The sequence below is a fragment of the Typopeltis vanoorti genome, chromosome 18, assembly GCF_054136105.1.
Source record: "Typopeltis vanoorti isolate ZY-2024b chromosome 18, IOZ_Tvanoo_1.0, whole genome shotgun sequence".
NCBI classification, from domain to species: domain Eukaryota; kingdom Metazoa; phylum Arthropoda; class Arachnida; order Uropygi; family Thelyphonidae; genus Typopeltis; species Typopeltis vanoorti.
The window spans coordinates 22,336,367-22,354,900 of NC_143566.1; the positions used below are offsets into that span (position 1 = coordinate 22,336,367).

The window sequence follows — 18,534 nt, forward strand, 5'->3', positions numbered from 1 at the left end:
AATTCTGCCACCTAATGGCCGTAATTGTTGTTTGCTCTGTCAGTTGTCAGATGGCTTTTCGATCAACATGGATTTTGTGTACCTGAAGTTTGTATTTCTTCTGTACGGTTTTTATATTCAAATGTGACGTTGTTGGTTGTAGTAAGTTCTTTTGTGGTATTGTATATTACACACTTCGCAATTTTTGATTGATTTTAATTAATAAAATTAATTATACTGCTTTCACTTCTTTTGTTATGCATATGATTTTTCTCCAAGTTCTTAATTGTTATTTATGCGAAATTTTTGTTTGTTACTGCTGGAAGGAATACGATACAATGCAGTCTACTAAAAGGAAAATATGCTACTCATAAAAATGAGGGATAGGTTAAAAATAGTCATATCGCTCAGTAATTTGTGTGTAGTAATCACATTCATTTATTTGCGCTTTTTTGAATAAATATATTCCAGTGTTATTTAATATATTATTCATAAATATCTAGAATTTTCTGAGGCAGAATGTATAATCCTCGTATATTTCATTAGCATAGAAATTCCTCTGCCACTTCCACTAGTGTTTTATTCATTCCCAAGATGCAGACATACATGCTAGAGTATGCATTCATGGACTATGATACAAACTAGTATAACTTGTTACCACCCTATTCTTCAATGCATGATACTCTAAATTTCTTGCATAGTTATTACATTATGAGAAGGTAATTTCTTTTCCAGAAGTTGGCCATTTGAGTATTGTAATACAATGTTAATTGAACTTACAGCAGATATTGTGTGCACTTTGCTGTTAGAAATTTTAGTTTCACATTACAAATATCTGTTTTCCTTTAAGAAATATTATATTAACCTCAGTATAATACCTTCATGGAATCAAAAGACTCCATGTAGAGGAGCCTTGATATAGTAGGAGGTCCCCACCATCACACACACAGTTCATCAAACCTGCCTTAAACTTGACAGCCTGGTTTCCATCAACAGGCTGTGGATTGAGTCCTGCGATGGGTATAGATGTTTGTGATTGTTTTCAGGTGGGAGATGAATTTTACTGCCCAATGTGAGACCACCGTTCCGCTATTGGAGGCCTGAAGTGGCTTGAAAAAGTTCTATGTTTGTTCTCTAGAGCAGGGTTTCTGGACTATGTAGAAAATAAATTAAAAATACAAATCGATAAAAAAAAAAAAAAAAAAGCAAAACAAAAATCCTTAGATCACTCATGGTACGAAATGTATTATAGATTTGCAAATGCAACATAAAACTAAAAACAACCTTGCATACAATTTCCACACTGATCACACTTTCACTCACTAACCATTTTTCAAGGAAAGTCCCTGCTCGTGTCTCTTCCACATTAATATGGTAACAGTCCCTTACCAAATATTGTAATCGTATCCCTCCTCCTATTCACAAGAATACAAATAGCATCCCCTCTGTCTTATTATAAAAAACTTCTATGGAGTTACATTCACCTTTATGGAGGGTCTACTCTTCTCACAACATGTCATACTGAATCTTAAATTCACTCACACTCTTAATATGCATAATACATTCATGTGCTACTCTTCACATAAAAACTCTTCTTACCTTATTCACCACTCCTTGTGCATCTTATAAGAATAGCCTTAGTATTTCTCCTTGTGCTACTGTTTGAAAACTCTGTTGTATTCATTCATAGCTTACATGTCTCGATCATATCTTCCCCCTTCTTTTTGTCTATCAACCTCTTCAAATTCTACCTTCATTTTATCCTTGTAGCTAACATTTCACAGTCATTTGTGTCAGCTGCCAGTGCAATCCTCTTCAGAGTTTCATATCTCCAAACCTTGGTAACTAGAACCAAGTACGTTAGTCTGGATGTGATTGGGATCTCATAAAATGGAAACACTACCACTTTATCTCTGCATATCAGTGTCCTTAGCATTGTACCAGTTCTCCAATTCTCATGTATTATCATGATGGTGTGATGATTATTATTATCATCATGCTCTTCATGAGGTCAGCAGAAACATCTTGGGTGCTTAGTTCAACTGGAAACATATTTATTATTATTATATTGAACTTTAAACATCTTTAACACTCTGCATTTACATTGTGTTCACTCACAATTTTCCCTGTAAAAAATATATTCCCGACAACCTTCACAACTCTTGATAATCCCCTCTGTATTAATCTTATAAAATCACATCACTAACTTATGCATCTCTATCATATTATCTCTTTTCTTCCTATCTACTAAACTTTACATTCCTTTAATCACTCATCTCTCGATCTTCCCCAATGTTTCTTTCTGTATCATCACAGTGAAAAAAATATGAGCACAATAGTCCAAGTGTAGTTTGACCAATGCCTTATATAGTGCACAGCCACCATTCTATCTTTACATGTCAGTTTAGAATTAACAAATGAATATTTTGGTTAGGCAGTGGTTTAAACTTATAATTAAGTTTAATGGGATGAATATAGCACAGAAAAATATTATACACAAGTGCATTGCAGACATTGTCAGAGATGTAATATTAAAATTGCAATAACACACGCAGAAACCCAATAAGTGAAGAAGTTAGATTAGAAGACTAAAGTCGTATGATGGGCATTCTCTATGGGTGCTGTTAACTGTTAAGTGGGAGACATAAGAATAAATGTTTCCTAAACCTTGCAAAGTCTAACAAAACCATATTTATTCTTATTCTTATGTGACACCTCCATAGATTCCAAGGACTCATCGCTGAAGGGCATTCCGCTCTGAATTAATCCTATAGAATCCCTTTAGCACGGTCTTCCCCTACTACTTAATTCTCCACATATGCACAATGATACATAACCCCATCTACCACTCATCACCACCAGCAACAGTAATCTTGTCTGTAAATTGTGTTCTCATAGCTGATTTGCCTGTACATGGGATGAAAAACCCAAGTTTCTGGGAGGGAGTTAGCTGATCTCTGTATGAGATCGGCTAACTCGCCTTCATTTGAAAAAGCCCATATAAAGATACTTCTCATTATGACAGAATCAAAGTCGGGTCTTTTTATATTTTTTTTAGATTAGGCTGATTTTTTAAATCTGTTGCTTTGATACATAGTAGTTTTTTCTCATATGATTCTGTGTGAGGTATCCAAAGCATGGTCAGCAAGACCTGACTAGTCATAGTCATGCAAGTGGATGTATTTCTTGCATTGATTAAGATGAATGTTGACAGATCTGTCTGTTTTGATGGTAATATGATAAGTTAACACCAAACCTTGTAAAAACCTGGAACAGAGAGGAGAGGAATGTATACCTAGGGGAGCATATAAGAGCAGCCAGCTTCAAATTTGATTTCAAAGATGTGCAGTGATTATATTTCTGGCTATTTTTTCTAACAGGTAATAGTAATAGCATTATTGTAATCTGTATGTTGAGGAAGAATGGGAGGAGATGGAAGGCAAAACTAATTTGTCTATCTTTTTTGAAATTATAGCCATTAGATAGGAAGGTCTATTGAATAATGGAGAGTTCACCTGTGAGAGAAGCCTGGTTGGAACTAGAGGTTGGAGGGGCTTGACAAGGGTTTACATAACACCATATTGTTGTGAGGGAGGATGGTTGGAAAGTTTGTGTATCTATCTACCTATGTGGGTGGGTTTTCTGTAAACTGAAAAAAAGAGCACCATTAGGAAGATGTGATTGGAGTATCTTGAAAAGGCAAGATATTATTATTAATTAATTAATTTTTTTCTAGCAAACTAGATTTTGAGGTGTTCGTTATTGAGGTAGAGGAGAAAAAAATGTGAGCCATGTAGCCAAATACAGAACAGATCAGTATATCTTAACAAAATAGAAGGTTTGAGAAAGACAATATCAAGAGCATGTTTTTCAGAATTCAGGATACAGAAATTGGCTAGAGGGAGGGAGAGCCCATTGCTGTTCCCTGTCTCCTCTTTATATATGGTCTTTCCAAATGGAGTAACCAGTATGGATGGTAACATTGAAGGGATCATTGATGTCATTAGAGAAAACATTTTTCAATAAAGTCAGTGTCAGAAAGGGGGGATGTTGGTAAATAGAGGTGTGTTATCAAAGCTTGTGGTGTCATTATTATTTAACGTGTTCATGTTGCAAAGTGTTTTGCATGTTTATTGTACCCACAGGACTTCTCACAGCACACAAATAGTAATCCGTTTGTGTATGCTTCCATGTTGTGCAGGCTCACTGATGCAGAGTTTATACGGCATGTTAGATGAAGTTAGCATTTGTGATCTGTCTTAATGACATCAAAATTTCAATTGAACAAACATTTATTTCATGTAATTGAAAATTTGGATAAATGTTAGGACAATTATTTTTAGTTAGTGTGTTTGGCAGTACAACAAACAGTTTTGCTGAAGTCTGTGCAGCATAGTTTCTGTAGAAGGGGGACACAAGCTTCATTAGGTAGTGCCTTTTTTTTATCCCAGTGATCTCTAATTGCACTATTTGTTGATCAATATATTACACAGACTGCAAATGTCTCTGTACCTTATTCAGTGATACAATAAAACTACTTATTTTTCTTGCATCTGCAATATAGTGACTGTTGAGGGGAGGCATGTTTTTCACTATATAGGGACAGTGCTTATCTACAGCTCAGGATTATGAAATGCCAGGTAGACAAGCAAATTCCAAGAAATGGATACCCTCATCCAAAGAAGAAATTTTTTGGATTCCTATCACTTATTGGGAGCAGGTTCTTTGCATGCAGAGTGGTTGGTGAGTGGAATGCATTGCCTGAGCATGTTGTGAATGTAGATATGATGAGTCTCTGACTGCATGGAAGTCAGGTGTTAATAATAGTTGGAGAATTAGTAGTAGTGGAGAGGATAAGATGTATGTAGTGTGCCCTCCCACTATGAGTCCTTTAACTCCCTGGAGGTGTCACGTAATAATAATAATAATACATGTTCTGGTTGAACATGTTTGTATTGGTCGAAGAATTCCATGTATACAAACTGGAGAATAAAAAATGCAGTGCACAGGCACAGATTTCTGCAATTGCTGAAGTATTGGCATTTTTGTAGCAGTGACATGGAGACTAGTGATCGTCTGTATAAAATACAAGAACTGCTAGAGCAAGTTGTTTCAGGCTTTCGAAAAGCAGTTTTGCTGGGGAAAAAAGTTAATCGATGAGAGCATGCTTATCTGGTGAGGGAAGCTGTTCTTTTGACAATATATACCCAGCATGAATATGGCATCAAAGTGTACAAACTCTGTTTACCAGCTGGCCACACATACATCTGCATGTATTTGGGTAAAGTTGAGTGGTCGGGCCGTGCTTATTCCATCACTTGGAAATTGCTTGATGACTTCTTGAATACAGGAAGGATTTTATTTGCAGATAATTTTTATATGTTTGGCACTTGTTGAGGAACTTCTAAGTGAACATTTCTCTGTTTAACAATCAGGAATAATAGAGTTGGACTTCCAGCAGAAGTTATTTTTAAGAAACTGAAATGTGGAGAAATAATCACCATGGAATTAAAATACTGAAATGGACTGACAAAAGATCAGTAACTGTGTTGACAACTTATAGAAATCGTTGTGAGTTAGTAGAGAGTGCTCGTTAGAACAGAACAGCAAGTACAGAAACCAGACGCAGTACTCAGCTATAATGCTGCTAAGAAAGGTGTTGATCTCTCAGACCAGATGGCATATTACTATTCCATTCTCAGAAAGACAATCAAGTGGTATAAAATAATCGAAATGGAGGTACTCTTCAGAAGAGCTACTGTGAATGCATGGATTATTCACAGAAAATTCAGTTCTAAAGGAAATATTTCTATTCTCCAATTCAGAGGGAGAATTATAAAAGAATATTTAGATACAGGGGAGACTATATCTAAAGATTACAATGAAAAGCAAAACATTTATCAGTTAAGAAAAATTGAAGGGCTGTCACGCATCGTTGGTAAGCGCTTCAGAGAATGCTATCGAATATTTTCAAGAATTGGTGGAAATTAATTGGCAGATCGGAAATCTAAGAAGGTGACAGCATACCGTACAAACTGATGGGCAGCATTCCATGTGTTTTAATATGACTCATACATATGAATAATTTACTACTTTTAAAGTAATGTAATAATGTAGAATCATGTTATATTATCTATAAATAAAATGTTTTCTGTGCATAAGCAAAATAGATATTGTAAGCTTTTAAAATAAAATGTCTATATAAGGAACAAAATTATTTATGTATATATTATAACGCTATAGAAAACAAACACCGATCATTAGTAAATAAAAGAATTATAAGAACATAAAGTGAAATATATATATATAAAATAAAGAAATACACATAACAAGTGCAATAAATTGTACAAGATGATTTGCTCCTCCATCAACCCACATGTATTCCAGCCATGTCCACCACACAAATCACCTGATCAGCATTATTAGATCATAGGATAAGCCTCTCCCTATAAATTAAAGATGCCAAGAAGTTATATTCTTGGTTTAATCCTTTATCCAAGCGTAAGCAAACCAAGTTTGCACCTGAAGTAATTTCAGGACTGGGCAACTTGTATATAGGAGCTAATGACTTCACATCACTTGTCGTAATATTATTATTATTATTTCAGGTGACTCCAGGAGTCCTTAGACTCATCGAGGGAGGCCCTAAACATCATGTCCACACAACTATGCGATTACATTCTCACAGTATCTATCATACCTTGCCTTGAACTCGTTCACCGTCATAGCACCCACAACAGACTGGCAGCTTATTCCACTCATTTACCACTGTAAAAGTAAAGAACCCAGCTCTAACATCCCTGCTAACCACACTCTTGCCCAGCTTCCATAGGTGTCCCCTAGTTCTCCCACCACCAGTCCTGATCTCAAAAATATCCTCTGAATTAATCCTATAGAATCCCTTTAGCAATTTGAATGTGTCAATCATATCTCCCCTTTTCTGCCTATCAACTAGTTTCTGCAACCCACAAATCTTCAACCTGTTCTCATATGGTTCATTCCATAGACTTGTTATCATCTTAGTTACTCGCCTCTGGATCCTCTCCACCTCCTCTCCATATGATAAGAGATATCATGGGATAAGAAATATCCCATGATGCAAAGCATCATATCCTTATGGACATGTATAATGCTATGCATTATGGGAAGATTCACTCCCAGACTGGTTTCGACCTTTATTGAGGTCTCATCAGTGGAAGCCAGCCCCAGAGGTGATACAATGGTTGAAGTAATGCAGAAGTCATATTTTCATATACGAGTAGCCAAAAGATGTCCCACCTTATTATTAAAATTGGTTTACAGATAGATGTTGGAAGTTTTAGTATAGTATTTATAGTATAATCAAGTGGAAAAACTTCTGACATCTATTTCTAATCCAGCTTATTTTAATAATAAGGTGTGACACCTTTCGGCTACTCACATATGAAAATATGACTTCTGCATTACTTCAATCTTGGTATCATCTCTGGATCTGGTTCCCACTGATGAGACCTCACCAAAGGATGAAACCGGTCTGGGTAGTGACCCTTCCCATTATGCATAGCATTATACATGTCTGTAAGAATATGTGCTTTGCATTATGGGATACTAAGGCAGGGATGTGAAGCCATTAGCTTCTATATATGAGTTGCCCAGTCCTGAAATTACTTCAGGTGCAAACTTTGTTTACTTACACTTGGATAAAGGATTAAATCAAGAATATAATTTCTTGGCACATCTTTAATTTATTGTATAACCAAGTGTCTGCACAGTTAGCTGACACTTGGTTATACAATAAATTTATTGGTTATGCACTTCATAACCATATGCCTAGGAAAGGAGTGTCCTGCATTTGATTCCCATCACCCACTTGAGGAGCTTAAGGATCTTTCTCAGACATAGCCAAGTTAGCTGGTCTTGGGCGTGGACTGCAGGGTTTTTCTCCCCAGTTTATCTGGTGGGGGGGGGAATATATTGATCAATATCCTCCTGCAAACTGGCCCCGTGAACAACACACGCTTCAATGCACATAGGATACCTCCAGGAATAAGGAGTAACCAACCTATTCTGTAGGATTTCGGTTCCGAATGCCTACACGGTAAAAAGTGTAGGTCTACACGCGAGCTTAAATCAGGAAAAAGACCAAGTGAAAAAACTTCCAACAAGCCTCTCACCCTATAGTTATTTACTGAGCTAGCAATGTATACAGTCACCATTTCTTATTGGTTAGTGATATATATTTCTCAAACAAATTCCTTTCCATTCTATTTATACATAAGTTTTTTTTTAATTATGCTTATTATAAATGCAAATATAAAAGTGAGAGTTTATAGGATCACATATGCTTCACTCCATCCCCAAAGACTTATAATACAAACACACATACAATATCATAGATGTAAATTATTCATAATCCATTTTATAGTACTGAAAGTAGTTTTTATTCACACCCATTCTTTCTCTTCCTTATATTTGCTGTTCTTTACATCTAGTATAATAACTAATAATCAAATATGTCATCCTCTTTAATTATTGTTTTTTTAATATATTCTGAAAAGAACATTCCTTTTTTTCACCCCCCCCCATGCAGGATTAGTTACAATCGAAGAAGAAACTTACAAAAAGTGGCATGTCTGACAATATGTAGGAATGAAATTGCCAGTAATTCTGCTCGCTTTGCCAGATTATTAGGTTTGCGGTGAGAGAGCTACTATCACCCTGACATGAGCTTGCGAAAACTAAATTTTGAATTAAAGATTTAAAACGAGCAGATTTTTTTTATGTATGTGAAGTGTGGCTAGTAATGGAGATAATGGTTTAGGGACTCAGTAGCATCTACTATCGGATGGAGTGGGATTTGGGATTAAATGAATTTTAGGCAATCCATATATATATCCTGTGGGGAGGGACTAAAAGGTTTAAGTTTATAACTTTAGGAAGCCAAGAAGGGATATTTTTTAGAAGATTTTAATGTTTTTTTCCTGATAAATCTGCCTGTAAGGAATTTCGAAAAATAAAGGATAAACATAACCTTCGTAGATTTTTTTTCAGCCACAGAGTTGCCTTTTCATGTTTTCATGAACCTTTTGTCAAAATGACTCAATGATTCAGCCATTAGTGTTCTTAACCTCGGCTGCATCTTCACTAAAGTTGGAATAAAGTTGTCAAGTTCCAACTTTAGACCTCATGTTGCATTTAGTGTGGTGTGTGTAACTGTCTCCTAAAAGGACAGCAACATCATAATTGCTAGAGCTGATAAGGGTAATGCTAGTGTGGTGCTCATTACCAGTGGCTATATTTGGAAAATGAATATGATTCTCAGATACCGCACTACTTATAAACTGCTAGATTATGGCTGTACTAATTGTTATCGAAAAACATTGAAAAGACTTCTAAAAAAAAAGTCCATTCTTGGCCTCTTGAAGTAGTGAAAAAACTCAAACCTTTTATTTTCCCAATATACAGATTGCCTAAACTTCATAAACCTAATATCCTCCATCCCATAGTAGATGCTACTGATTCCCCTCCTTTAAACTAGCCAGTTTGCTAAATCTTTATTTCCACTTACTGGCTGCACTTCATCTTATATAAAAAATTCTGCTCATTTCAAATCTTTAATCCAATGTTTAGTGCTAAATAATAATGACATCATGGTGAGCTTTGATGTCACCTCTTTAATTCCCAGTATGCCCTTTTCTGTTACTAACTTTAGTGAAAAATGTTTTCCCTCTTGACATCACTGATTTCAATTTTGTTATCCATACTGGTTACTTCACTTGGAAAGCACCATATGTAAGCTGATAGAGGATATCACAATGGGCTCTCTCCTCTTCTAGCAAATTTTCATATGGAGAATTTTGAAAAAATATGCTCTTGATATTGTCTTTCTCAAGCCTTCTATATGGTTAAAATATATTGATGATGTGTTCTCTATTTTGCCACTTGACTCAGACACATTACTCTTTCCTTCTCCACCTCAGCAACCAACATCACAGAATTCAGTTTTATAAAAAAAAATAACTACAGTAGCCTACCTTTTCTAGATGCTCTAATTTTACATCTTCCTAATGGCACCCTTTTTTCTTCTTTATAGAAAACCCATCCACAGGTAGATATATACACAAACTTTCCCATCATCCTCCCATCACAGCAATATAGTGTTTTTAAAACCCTTGTCAACTGGACTTCCAACCTGTGTTCCAACCAGTCTTCTCTCATAGCTGTTCTCTTCTTTATTCTACCAGACTGTCATGTTTAATGGCTACAATTCCACAAAAGATTAACAAATTAATTATTCTTTCCATTTCCTCCCATTCTCCCTTGACATACAGATTACAATAATGCTATCACTATTCCCTATATATGGGACATGCAAGAACTCTAAAGAAATATAATCACTGCATATCTTTGAAATGAAATTTGAAGCTGGCTGCTCTTATATGCTCTCCTAAAGATCTACTCCCTTCCATCTCTGTTCCAGGCATTCCCAAGGTTTTGTGTTAACTTATCCTATTATTATCAAATAGGGAGATCTGCCAGCATTTACATTGATGAACATAAGAAATATATCCGTCACCAATGACTATGGCTGGTTAGTCCTCGCTGACCATGCTTTGAATACCTTGCATCTAATCAGATAAAAAAAAAAAAAAATGCTATGTTTCAAGTTAAAAAATTAGCGTAATCTAGAAATATAGTTGTATTGAACTTATATACTTCAATTTATGTGAAATTTTCGGTAGAACAAAAGAATATCATCATTTGCAAAAGTGCATTAATTACCTGTATGTTATCTTTATTTAATTCTTAATAGTTGGATTATAATTTTAAATTTTCATTTAAATGCTACAAGAAAATTTAAAATCTTCAGACACTTTCTGTATCTCTGTTGATCTAATAATGATACTCTAACAGCACCCATATGGGGGAGGGGGGGATGCACTCATAGGACTTTAGTCTTCTAGTTTAACTTCTCTACTTATTGTTTTGTGTGTTATTATGATTTTAATATTGATCATGTCTCTGACAGAGACAAAATATAGGAATGATTAAACTTAAGTATTATTTCTGAGAAATTTCCTATGTTACTCCTCTTAAACTATTACTTATATGGCTATTTTAGCCTGTTTCCATTTAGGAGTGTCCCTTATTTTAGATACGTTGGCTTTTTTTTAGGGCATGATAAGTGTATTTTAGAGGTAAATATATGCAGACTAATAGATTATTATTATTATTCCTGATACCTCCAAGGAGTCTGAAGACTCATCGCGGGAGGACATCTACAACTGTCTCAACCACTACACCGAACCTCTACTACGAATCATCTCTATCAATGCCATCTACCGCCCACCTCCACCGCAACTAGTATTTTTTATCTGTAAATTGCGTTGTGTTCTGAAGGGCCGATTTGTCTGCATGAGGGATGAAAAACCTGAGTTTCCGGGAGAAAAACCCTGCTACCACCATATAAGAATGGCTAACTCACCTTCGATTGAAATCTTCCAGATAAAGATTCCTCCCGTCGCGACGAGAATCGAACTTAGGCCTATTCCAGTCGAAGGGCGCAGTGTACCGCCGTTCTTCCAATTGCGCTACGGAGGCACTTATGAAGAAATTTTGCACGTACCTTGTTTGGATGTTAGGAAGTATTCATTCTCTATTCTTCTGCTGTTAGGCCGATAAAGGGGAGTAGGAGGGGGGGGGGTTGTTTGAGGCAAGGCAAGAAGATTAAATTAGAAAAACCTGTTTTTTTTTAAAAATAATATATATATATATATATATATATACATACATATATATATATATATATATTATTATATTTAAGGGCACTTCTTTGGGAAAAAGGAAGGGATTTATGGGAAACAGGGCTGGGGGAGAGTTCATTATTGAAGTCCAAGCAAAACTTGAAAATGATCCAAACAGAGACATAATATTCTAGAAAATAAACAACATCATAAATAGCAAAATAATAGTGAAACCCAACATTACTCCCAACTTACAAAAAGCCCTATTATCTTTAAAAATGAACCGCAGACAAAGGGGATACAGTAGTCGTCATCAACCAGATCGATTTCCACAACAAAATAACAGCCGTCTTAAACAACCAACACAGCTACCAAAAAATCCAAAATGATCCCACCCCGACCTCATAAAACAAATCAACAACACCCTACACACCTTAAAAAATCAAAACAAGATAGACAAAACCACAATGAAAAACGCAACACCCTACACCACACGCACCCCCCATATGTTCAGGAACATCAAAACCCACAAAGACGGTTACCCAATATCGCCTATAGTCTCCTACAAGAACAGCACCATTATCAACGTTCGTAGCTAAACTCATCAAACCTTTACTTACAATGTCAAACTCTATGATAAAAAAATACGGATGACTTATTCAAGAAAATAAATAACGTTACTTTATCCCAGGAAGATGTCCTCTCCTCGTTGGATGCAACTTCATTATGCACTAACATGGATGTCCCCAGAACATTAGACATCATACACACACTACTCACAGAGGACCACACTGCACGCACGCACAAAATTAACGCCAAATGACATCATAAAAGCATAATAGCAGCTAACTTCTTTAAGTTCAACAACAACATATATGTTCAAATTTCAGTCTCCCTATGGGCCAAAACATCAGTGGACAGCTAGTGGAATTATTCCTGGCACACATAGAATCACTCCCCCCCCCCCCCGTATCACCTTTTATGGCAGATATGTGGACAACATTCTATGCATTGGAGAACCTACACACATCGCCACCTTACAAACATTCCTTAATAATTACAGCAACAGACTAAAAATTCACCATGGAAACTGAACAAAACAACTCCATCGATTTCTTAAACCTGACACTAATCAGAACTAACAACAATATAGCCAATATAGCCACGAAAATATACTACAAACCCACACACATATCAGAAACTACTTCCATTTCAGTTCATACCATCCATATTCAGTTAAAAAATCCGTCATCCTATCACAATTTATAAATGCTTACAAATTCTCAACTAACCGTAATTATCTCAACACGGAATTAAATAATTTAACACAGATTTTTAAAAATCTCAACTATCCCACACAACTAATAAATTACACAAACAGAACAGCAAAAACCCATCAAAACAACCCTACAACCAAAACAGACTTCCCAACACGAAAGATTATCAAATTGCCATACATAATACAAAGCCTACAAATACATTTTTAAACACACGGACTATAAGTTAGTATTCATTACGAACCAAAAATTAGCAACTCTCCTAAAACCCACTAAATCTCTCACACACTTCCGATGACGATACATGATCGAAACAGCTCGCACCCCGTTAACGCTCTCCCCTGGCCCTGTTTCCCATAAATCCCTTTTTTTTCCCAAAGAAGCATCCTTAAATATAATAATATATATATATATTTTTTTTTAAAAAACCTGGGTTTTCTAATTTAATCTTCCCACCTTACTTCAAACCCCCCCCCCCCCCACATTTCCTACCCCCTTTATCGGCCTAACAGCAGAAGTATGGAGAACAAAGACATCCTAACATTCAAACAAGGTATGTGTAAAATTTCTTCCTCTATTGGTCTGCATATATTTATCTCTAAAATACACTTATAATGCCCTAAAAAATTCTTGAGTAAAAAACCAATGTATTTAAAATAAGGGACTCTCCTAAACAGAAACAGGCTAAAATAGCTGTATAAATAATAATGGTTAAACTTATTTTTAATTATTTTTGTGTGCTGTCCCTTATCATAGCAGCAGTATGATTTGTAGTCTTTGTAACACATGCTCTCTAAACTTCAGTCTTCCTTCAATTATCATCCCCCCAGATCTCGAATCTCATGTCTGTCTTGTAGCACAGTTCCATCAATGTCATAGATCAGGGATCTGCAACCTTCTTCTCTTGAAGAGAATAGTATGCTTGTTATTTATTTAAATGATTTTCAAGTAATCAAAAAATTATGTTCACAGCATTATTATAATAGGTGTCTCCATGGAGTCAGAAGACTCATTGCATTAGACCCTATATAAACAACTAGCCATTATTAAGACACTACCTATCATTCTTCTCCTTAAACTCATTCACAGATGAAGAACTTACAACCACCTCTGGCAATGCATTCTACCCATAAAAAAAGAAAGAAAAATTGTCATAATTCCATAATAAACAAACTGGGTGACTCCAGAATAAAAAAGAAAAAAAAGTGTTTACTAGTGGTAACATTGTTATGGCATAAGTTGAATTATGCTTATTTTCCAAGCATGCTTTTGATGAAAGCTTACCTGAATAGCACATTTGTTTTCTGTAGATTTCTGATAGATTGGGAGAGATAGTTAAGCATCTTCCCTCCCTTTTGATGTGTCTTTCTTACTAACATCGTATTATTCTATTGATATCAATATCATGAAATATTTTGGAGCTATAAATCAAACTATTTTAGTTTATTACTTTTTATTAAGTGACTTATTCATAAATCTGCATTTATTCTGTTTTTAATATCAGTTCCACATAACATTGCAGACCTTATAATAACACATCAGTGTTGAGTATATGTTGGGGGTGAAGGAGGGGGGGATAGGCGCAAATAGAGAAGGAATACACTGCTATTGTTTTTAAATAGCTGGAGTTTGTAGGCCTTAATAGATAATTTCTGAGAAAGGTTGTTTGAGAGGGGTGGGGAGTAGATGAAACGAAAGAGAAGGGAATGATGGGTATCATTTTATTGGAACTGAAATTCCTTATTTCCTCTCCTGCACATATAGAAGTATAGTATCTGAGACTATCTGGACAGTATTACAATATGTGTTTGTCATATTGCCTCTTCATTCCTTTCTTCCACTTTACCAGGCTGATTACATTGTAGCAATTTACTTATAGTTTTCATTTTACAGCCCTGACTGATATCACTTGCCTTTGAATATTACCAGTTTTATCATCTTTCCAGAATTCATTTGATGAAATTTGTGCACAGTAGTCCAGATATAGTTTTATGTTCTTGCTACTACTTATGCCCATACCATTCACTATTACAGCGGTCCCTCACTGTTCGACACTTTTGCAGTGTTCCCTGAACTTTATACTACTCGGAAATCTCTTTCCTCCTCCTCCTCTTGTCTCTACAGTTTATCTTCTTACCAATCCACAGCCTTCCATATTTTGGAATGCCCAAGTTTTTAATACCTCATACTTGGTTACGTTGAACTTATTTATTCGCTATACCAGCATGATTCCTGAGAACTCACCCTAACTTTTCATCATGGGCACTAAATGAAAATCTCTCTCACTCTGCAAACCATTCACAACTTATTGGTTGGATAGCATCAGTCTAAGTATGGAGTATGTTAAATATCATCACTCACCACTATATGTAACAATTCTGATTTTAACAGACAGCATTCTGCAGATTGAACCAACTAGTATGTTATCTAGTCCCATCTGTTGAAGTATTAATCTCCCATGTGACAATTTGCCAAATGCTATGTAGGATCCAGAAATTTTACAAGATATGCATTTCCTTTAACAGCTATCACCATGTTGTTTGTACCTTATTATAAACTGTTATGAAAGTAAGACTTAACAGTCCCCATGCTTCATTGAGAATCATGTCCTCTTCTAGTTAGTACTGTATACTTATCATGAATTGCTTCCCCAGAATCTTACCATCAGAGATGCAAACTAGTTTATTATTTGTAGTTTCTTCATTTTAGCATTACCTTTTTGAAAGTGGCATTGCCTTCTTTCCATTATTTTGGAATCTTTTAACCTGTATGACTCATTTAATAACTATAGCAAGAATTACCTTAATGCTTTAGTTGATTCCCATATATACATGGCCAGATTCTCATCATCTTACTAATATCTAAATCAGTGTTTCTCAACATTTTTTGGATCATGCCCCACCTCACCCTCTCAAAGATCTTGATGCCCCACCTCCAGTGGTGAGCTATAAGGGGCTCGTGCGAGCCCTTTGTTAAATTTTTCTCAAATTTGTGAGCCCCTTGTTCTTCTTGTTTAATAATCTTGTAAAACTAGAAAATACCACCGTGGAATGTATACATGCTACTATAATTGCTACTTTAAATTCATATGGATTTTCTCATAACTATATAAAAAATCATTTCATTGCATTTTGTTCTGATGGAGCTAGTGTAATGTTAGGAAACAAATCAGGTGTTGCAACCAAACTTCTAAAAATAATTAAAAATTTCTCAACATTGTGATTTGGCATTGCGCTCATCGTTTACCCTTAGCATTAGACGATTCGATAAAAAAACATTAAAGAAATATATAATTTTGAAATATTTATGGATAAATTATATGCTTTTTATCATCAATCACCAAAAAATCAAGGAGAATTAAATACGATTGCAAAAGACCTTGGTATCGAAATTTTAAAGATCGGCTGCATGTTTGGACCACGATGGGGAGCTTGCAGTTTACGAACGGCTCTTGCTGTGTAGAGAAATTACGCTTTATCCAAGCATTTCGCATTGAACGATAAATATAAGGGCCTTTTAAACCAACTTCTCAATTTGAAATTTTTAAAAGATCTAGCATTAATGATTGTTATCCTTCAGGAATTATCATAACTGTCAGAAGCTAAACAAAATTGCAACATAAGTATTATAAGGACTAAGTTAGGCTTTTTTTTTTTTTGCTCGATGATGCGAGCCCTTTGTTAAAATTTCCATAGCTCACCACTGCCCACCTCAAAGTCTCAAAGATTTTGATGCCCCCCCCCCTAGCATAATAGTCATCCAAGTTCTGAAAAAGAGTATAATATAAATATGTACATGTACATTTTCTAATTGCCCCATGTTGAGAAACACTGATCTAAATGAATTTGGTTTGAAGGGTGTAATTTAAATCTTATTTCGAATTGTCAAGAACCTTTATAAGGACTTTTCAACCGAATGTGAGCTAGCTGGTTGCCTCATAAGTTTAGTTGCTTCATCTGTAATTCTAATTAAACCAAACCACTACAAATTGCTTAATATTTCACTGTGCTATGGGTCATTCCTTCAACTCTTCTTTTCTTCTAGTGATAAAATTTGTTTTGCTGGATCATTAAATAGCTCTAGTAATGTGTTTTTTTGTCTTGCACTAGTCACTTTATTACCATTTTTATTTCATATTTTTGTGGTTGTTCCTTCTCTGATTTGCCATAATACTTGGTACATTGTAAAATACTCATATATGCCTCACTGGTGATTTTTTGTCAAATAAAACTTGTCTTGAAAATCATTTATCACATTAGTCCCAGAAATAACAAAATAGGTAATTATTAAATAGCATTTTATCTCGTTTCACTGAAATTTCCAAAATATTACAGACTGTTTACTTTGATTATATAAAAATTAAAACACAAAGGGCAGTAGCTTGGTTGGGATTTTTTAAAGGTTCATCACTAAAGCATTTAAAAGGCTATGAGAAATTATTTGTGTACATTGTCAGGATGATTTGTTTGTGCTGATAATTATGGAGCATTCTGGTATAGTACTGATGTTGATTATCACTCATGTTGTTTAGAGGAGAAAACACAAGTGTAGGGATAATAATTAACTTTATTTAATTAATTATTATTAAAATATTATTATTATTATTATCCAGGCCTCCATGTAGTCAAGACTTATTGTGGGAGGTCCTTTCTAAGAAACACAAGTCTATCAAGACTCACCGAGGGAGGTCCCTCCTAGGAAACACAAAGTCTATCATACAACTTCTTAAATGCATTGACTGTTCTTGTTCTCACCACTCCATCATGCAATGCATTCCATGGTTCAACCACCCTCCATGCAAAGAATCCACTCCTCACCCTCTTTCGTAACTTCCAGGGATGGCCCCTTGTCATGACTCCTTCCCGCTGTTCAACCAAGCGAAAGAACTCCCCAGTGTCAACCCTGTAACCACCTCTCAACAGTTTAAAAGTCTCAATCATATCACCCCCTCCTTCTTCTATCCACCAAACTCTGCAGTCCAAACTCCCTCAGCCGATCCTCATAACTAACATTGTACAGTCCCGACACCATCTGTGTTATCCGCCTTTGTACCCTTTCCACAATTAATTTATCCCTTTCAAATTCTGGGGACCAGATCTGAGAACAATAGTCTAAGTGTGGTCTGATCAGAGTCTTATACAACAGAATGATAACCATTTTAACTCTGCAGGTCAGTGTCCTTCTCTTTATTGCAGCAATCCTCTGTGTTACCTTCACCACCTTTGCAATATGTCCCCTAAATTTCAGGTTTCTATCAATCATCAAACCCAGATCTCTTGTCTTTCCTACTTCCTCCAGTTTAACTTCTCCCATAGAGTATGCAGTGTCCCAACCCTCAAGACCTTACATTCTGCATTAAACTGATACCCTTATTCATTTGCCCATCTATCTAGCTTATTCAAATCCTCTTGCAGGGCTACCACATCTGCTCTATTACTAATAACCCTTCCCAGCTTCGCATTATCCGCAAACAAGCGAATATCTCCCCTTGCAATCCATGGACAATGTCATTGATATAAAGGTTAAACAATATAGGTCCCAGTACTGAACCCTGT

General features: G+C 35.6%; 1 protein-coding gene across 5 annotated transcripts in view; it reads left to right on the plus strand.

Annotated features, from left to right (window-relative positions):
• LOC150096537 (coiled-coil domain-containing protein 102A-like) overlaps window positions 1-18,534 on the plus strand; it is a 404,861-nt gene that overhangs the window by 170,252 nt on the left and 216,075 nt on the right. For 3 of the 5 annotated variants that reach the window (XM_090407900.1, XM_090407901.1, XM_090407897.1), the window contains exon 1: window positions 30-141. The exons of 1 other annotated variant lie outside the window; for it this stretch is intronic. The gene's annotated coding sequence lies outside the window, so the exon portion shown is untranslated. Of the gene's footprint in view, window positions 1-24; window positions 142-18,534 lie in introns of those variants that run through there. One more of the 5 variants, XM_090407899.1, reaches the window with a different exon arrangement.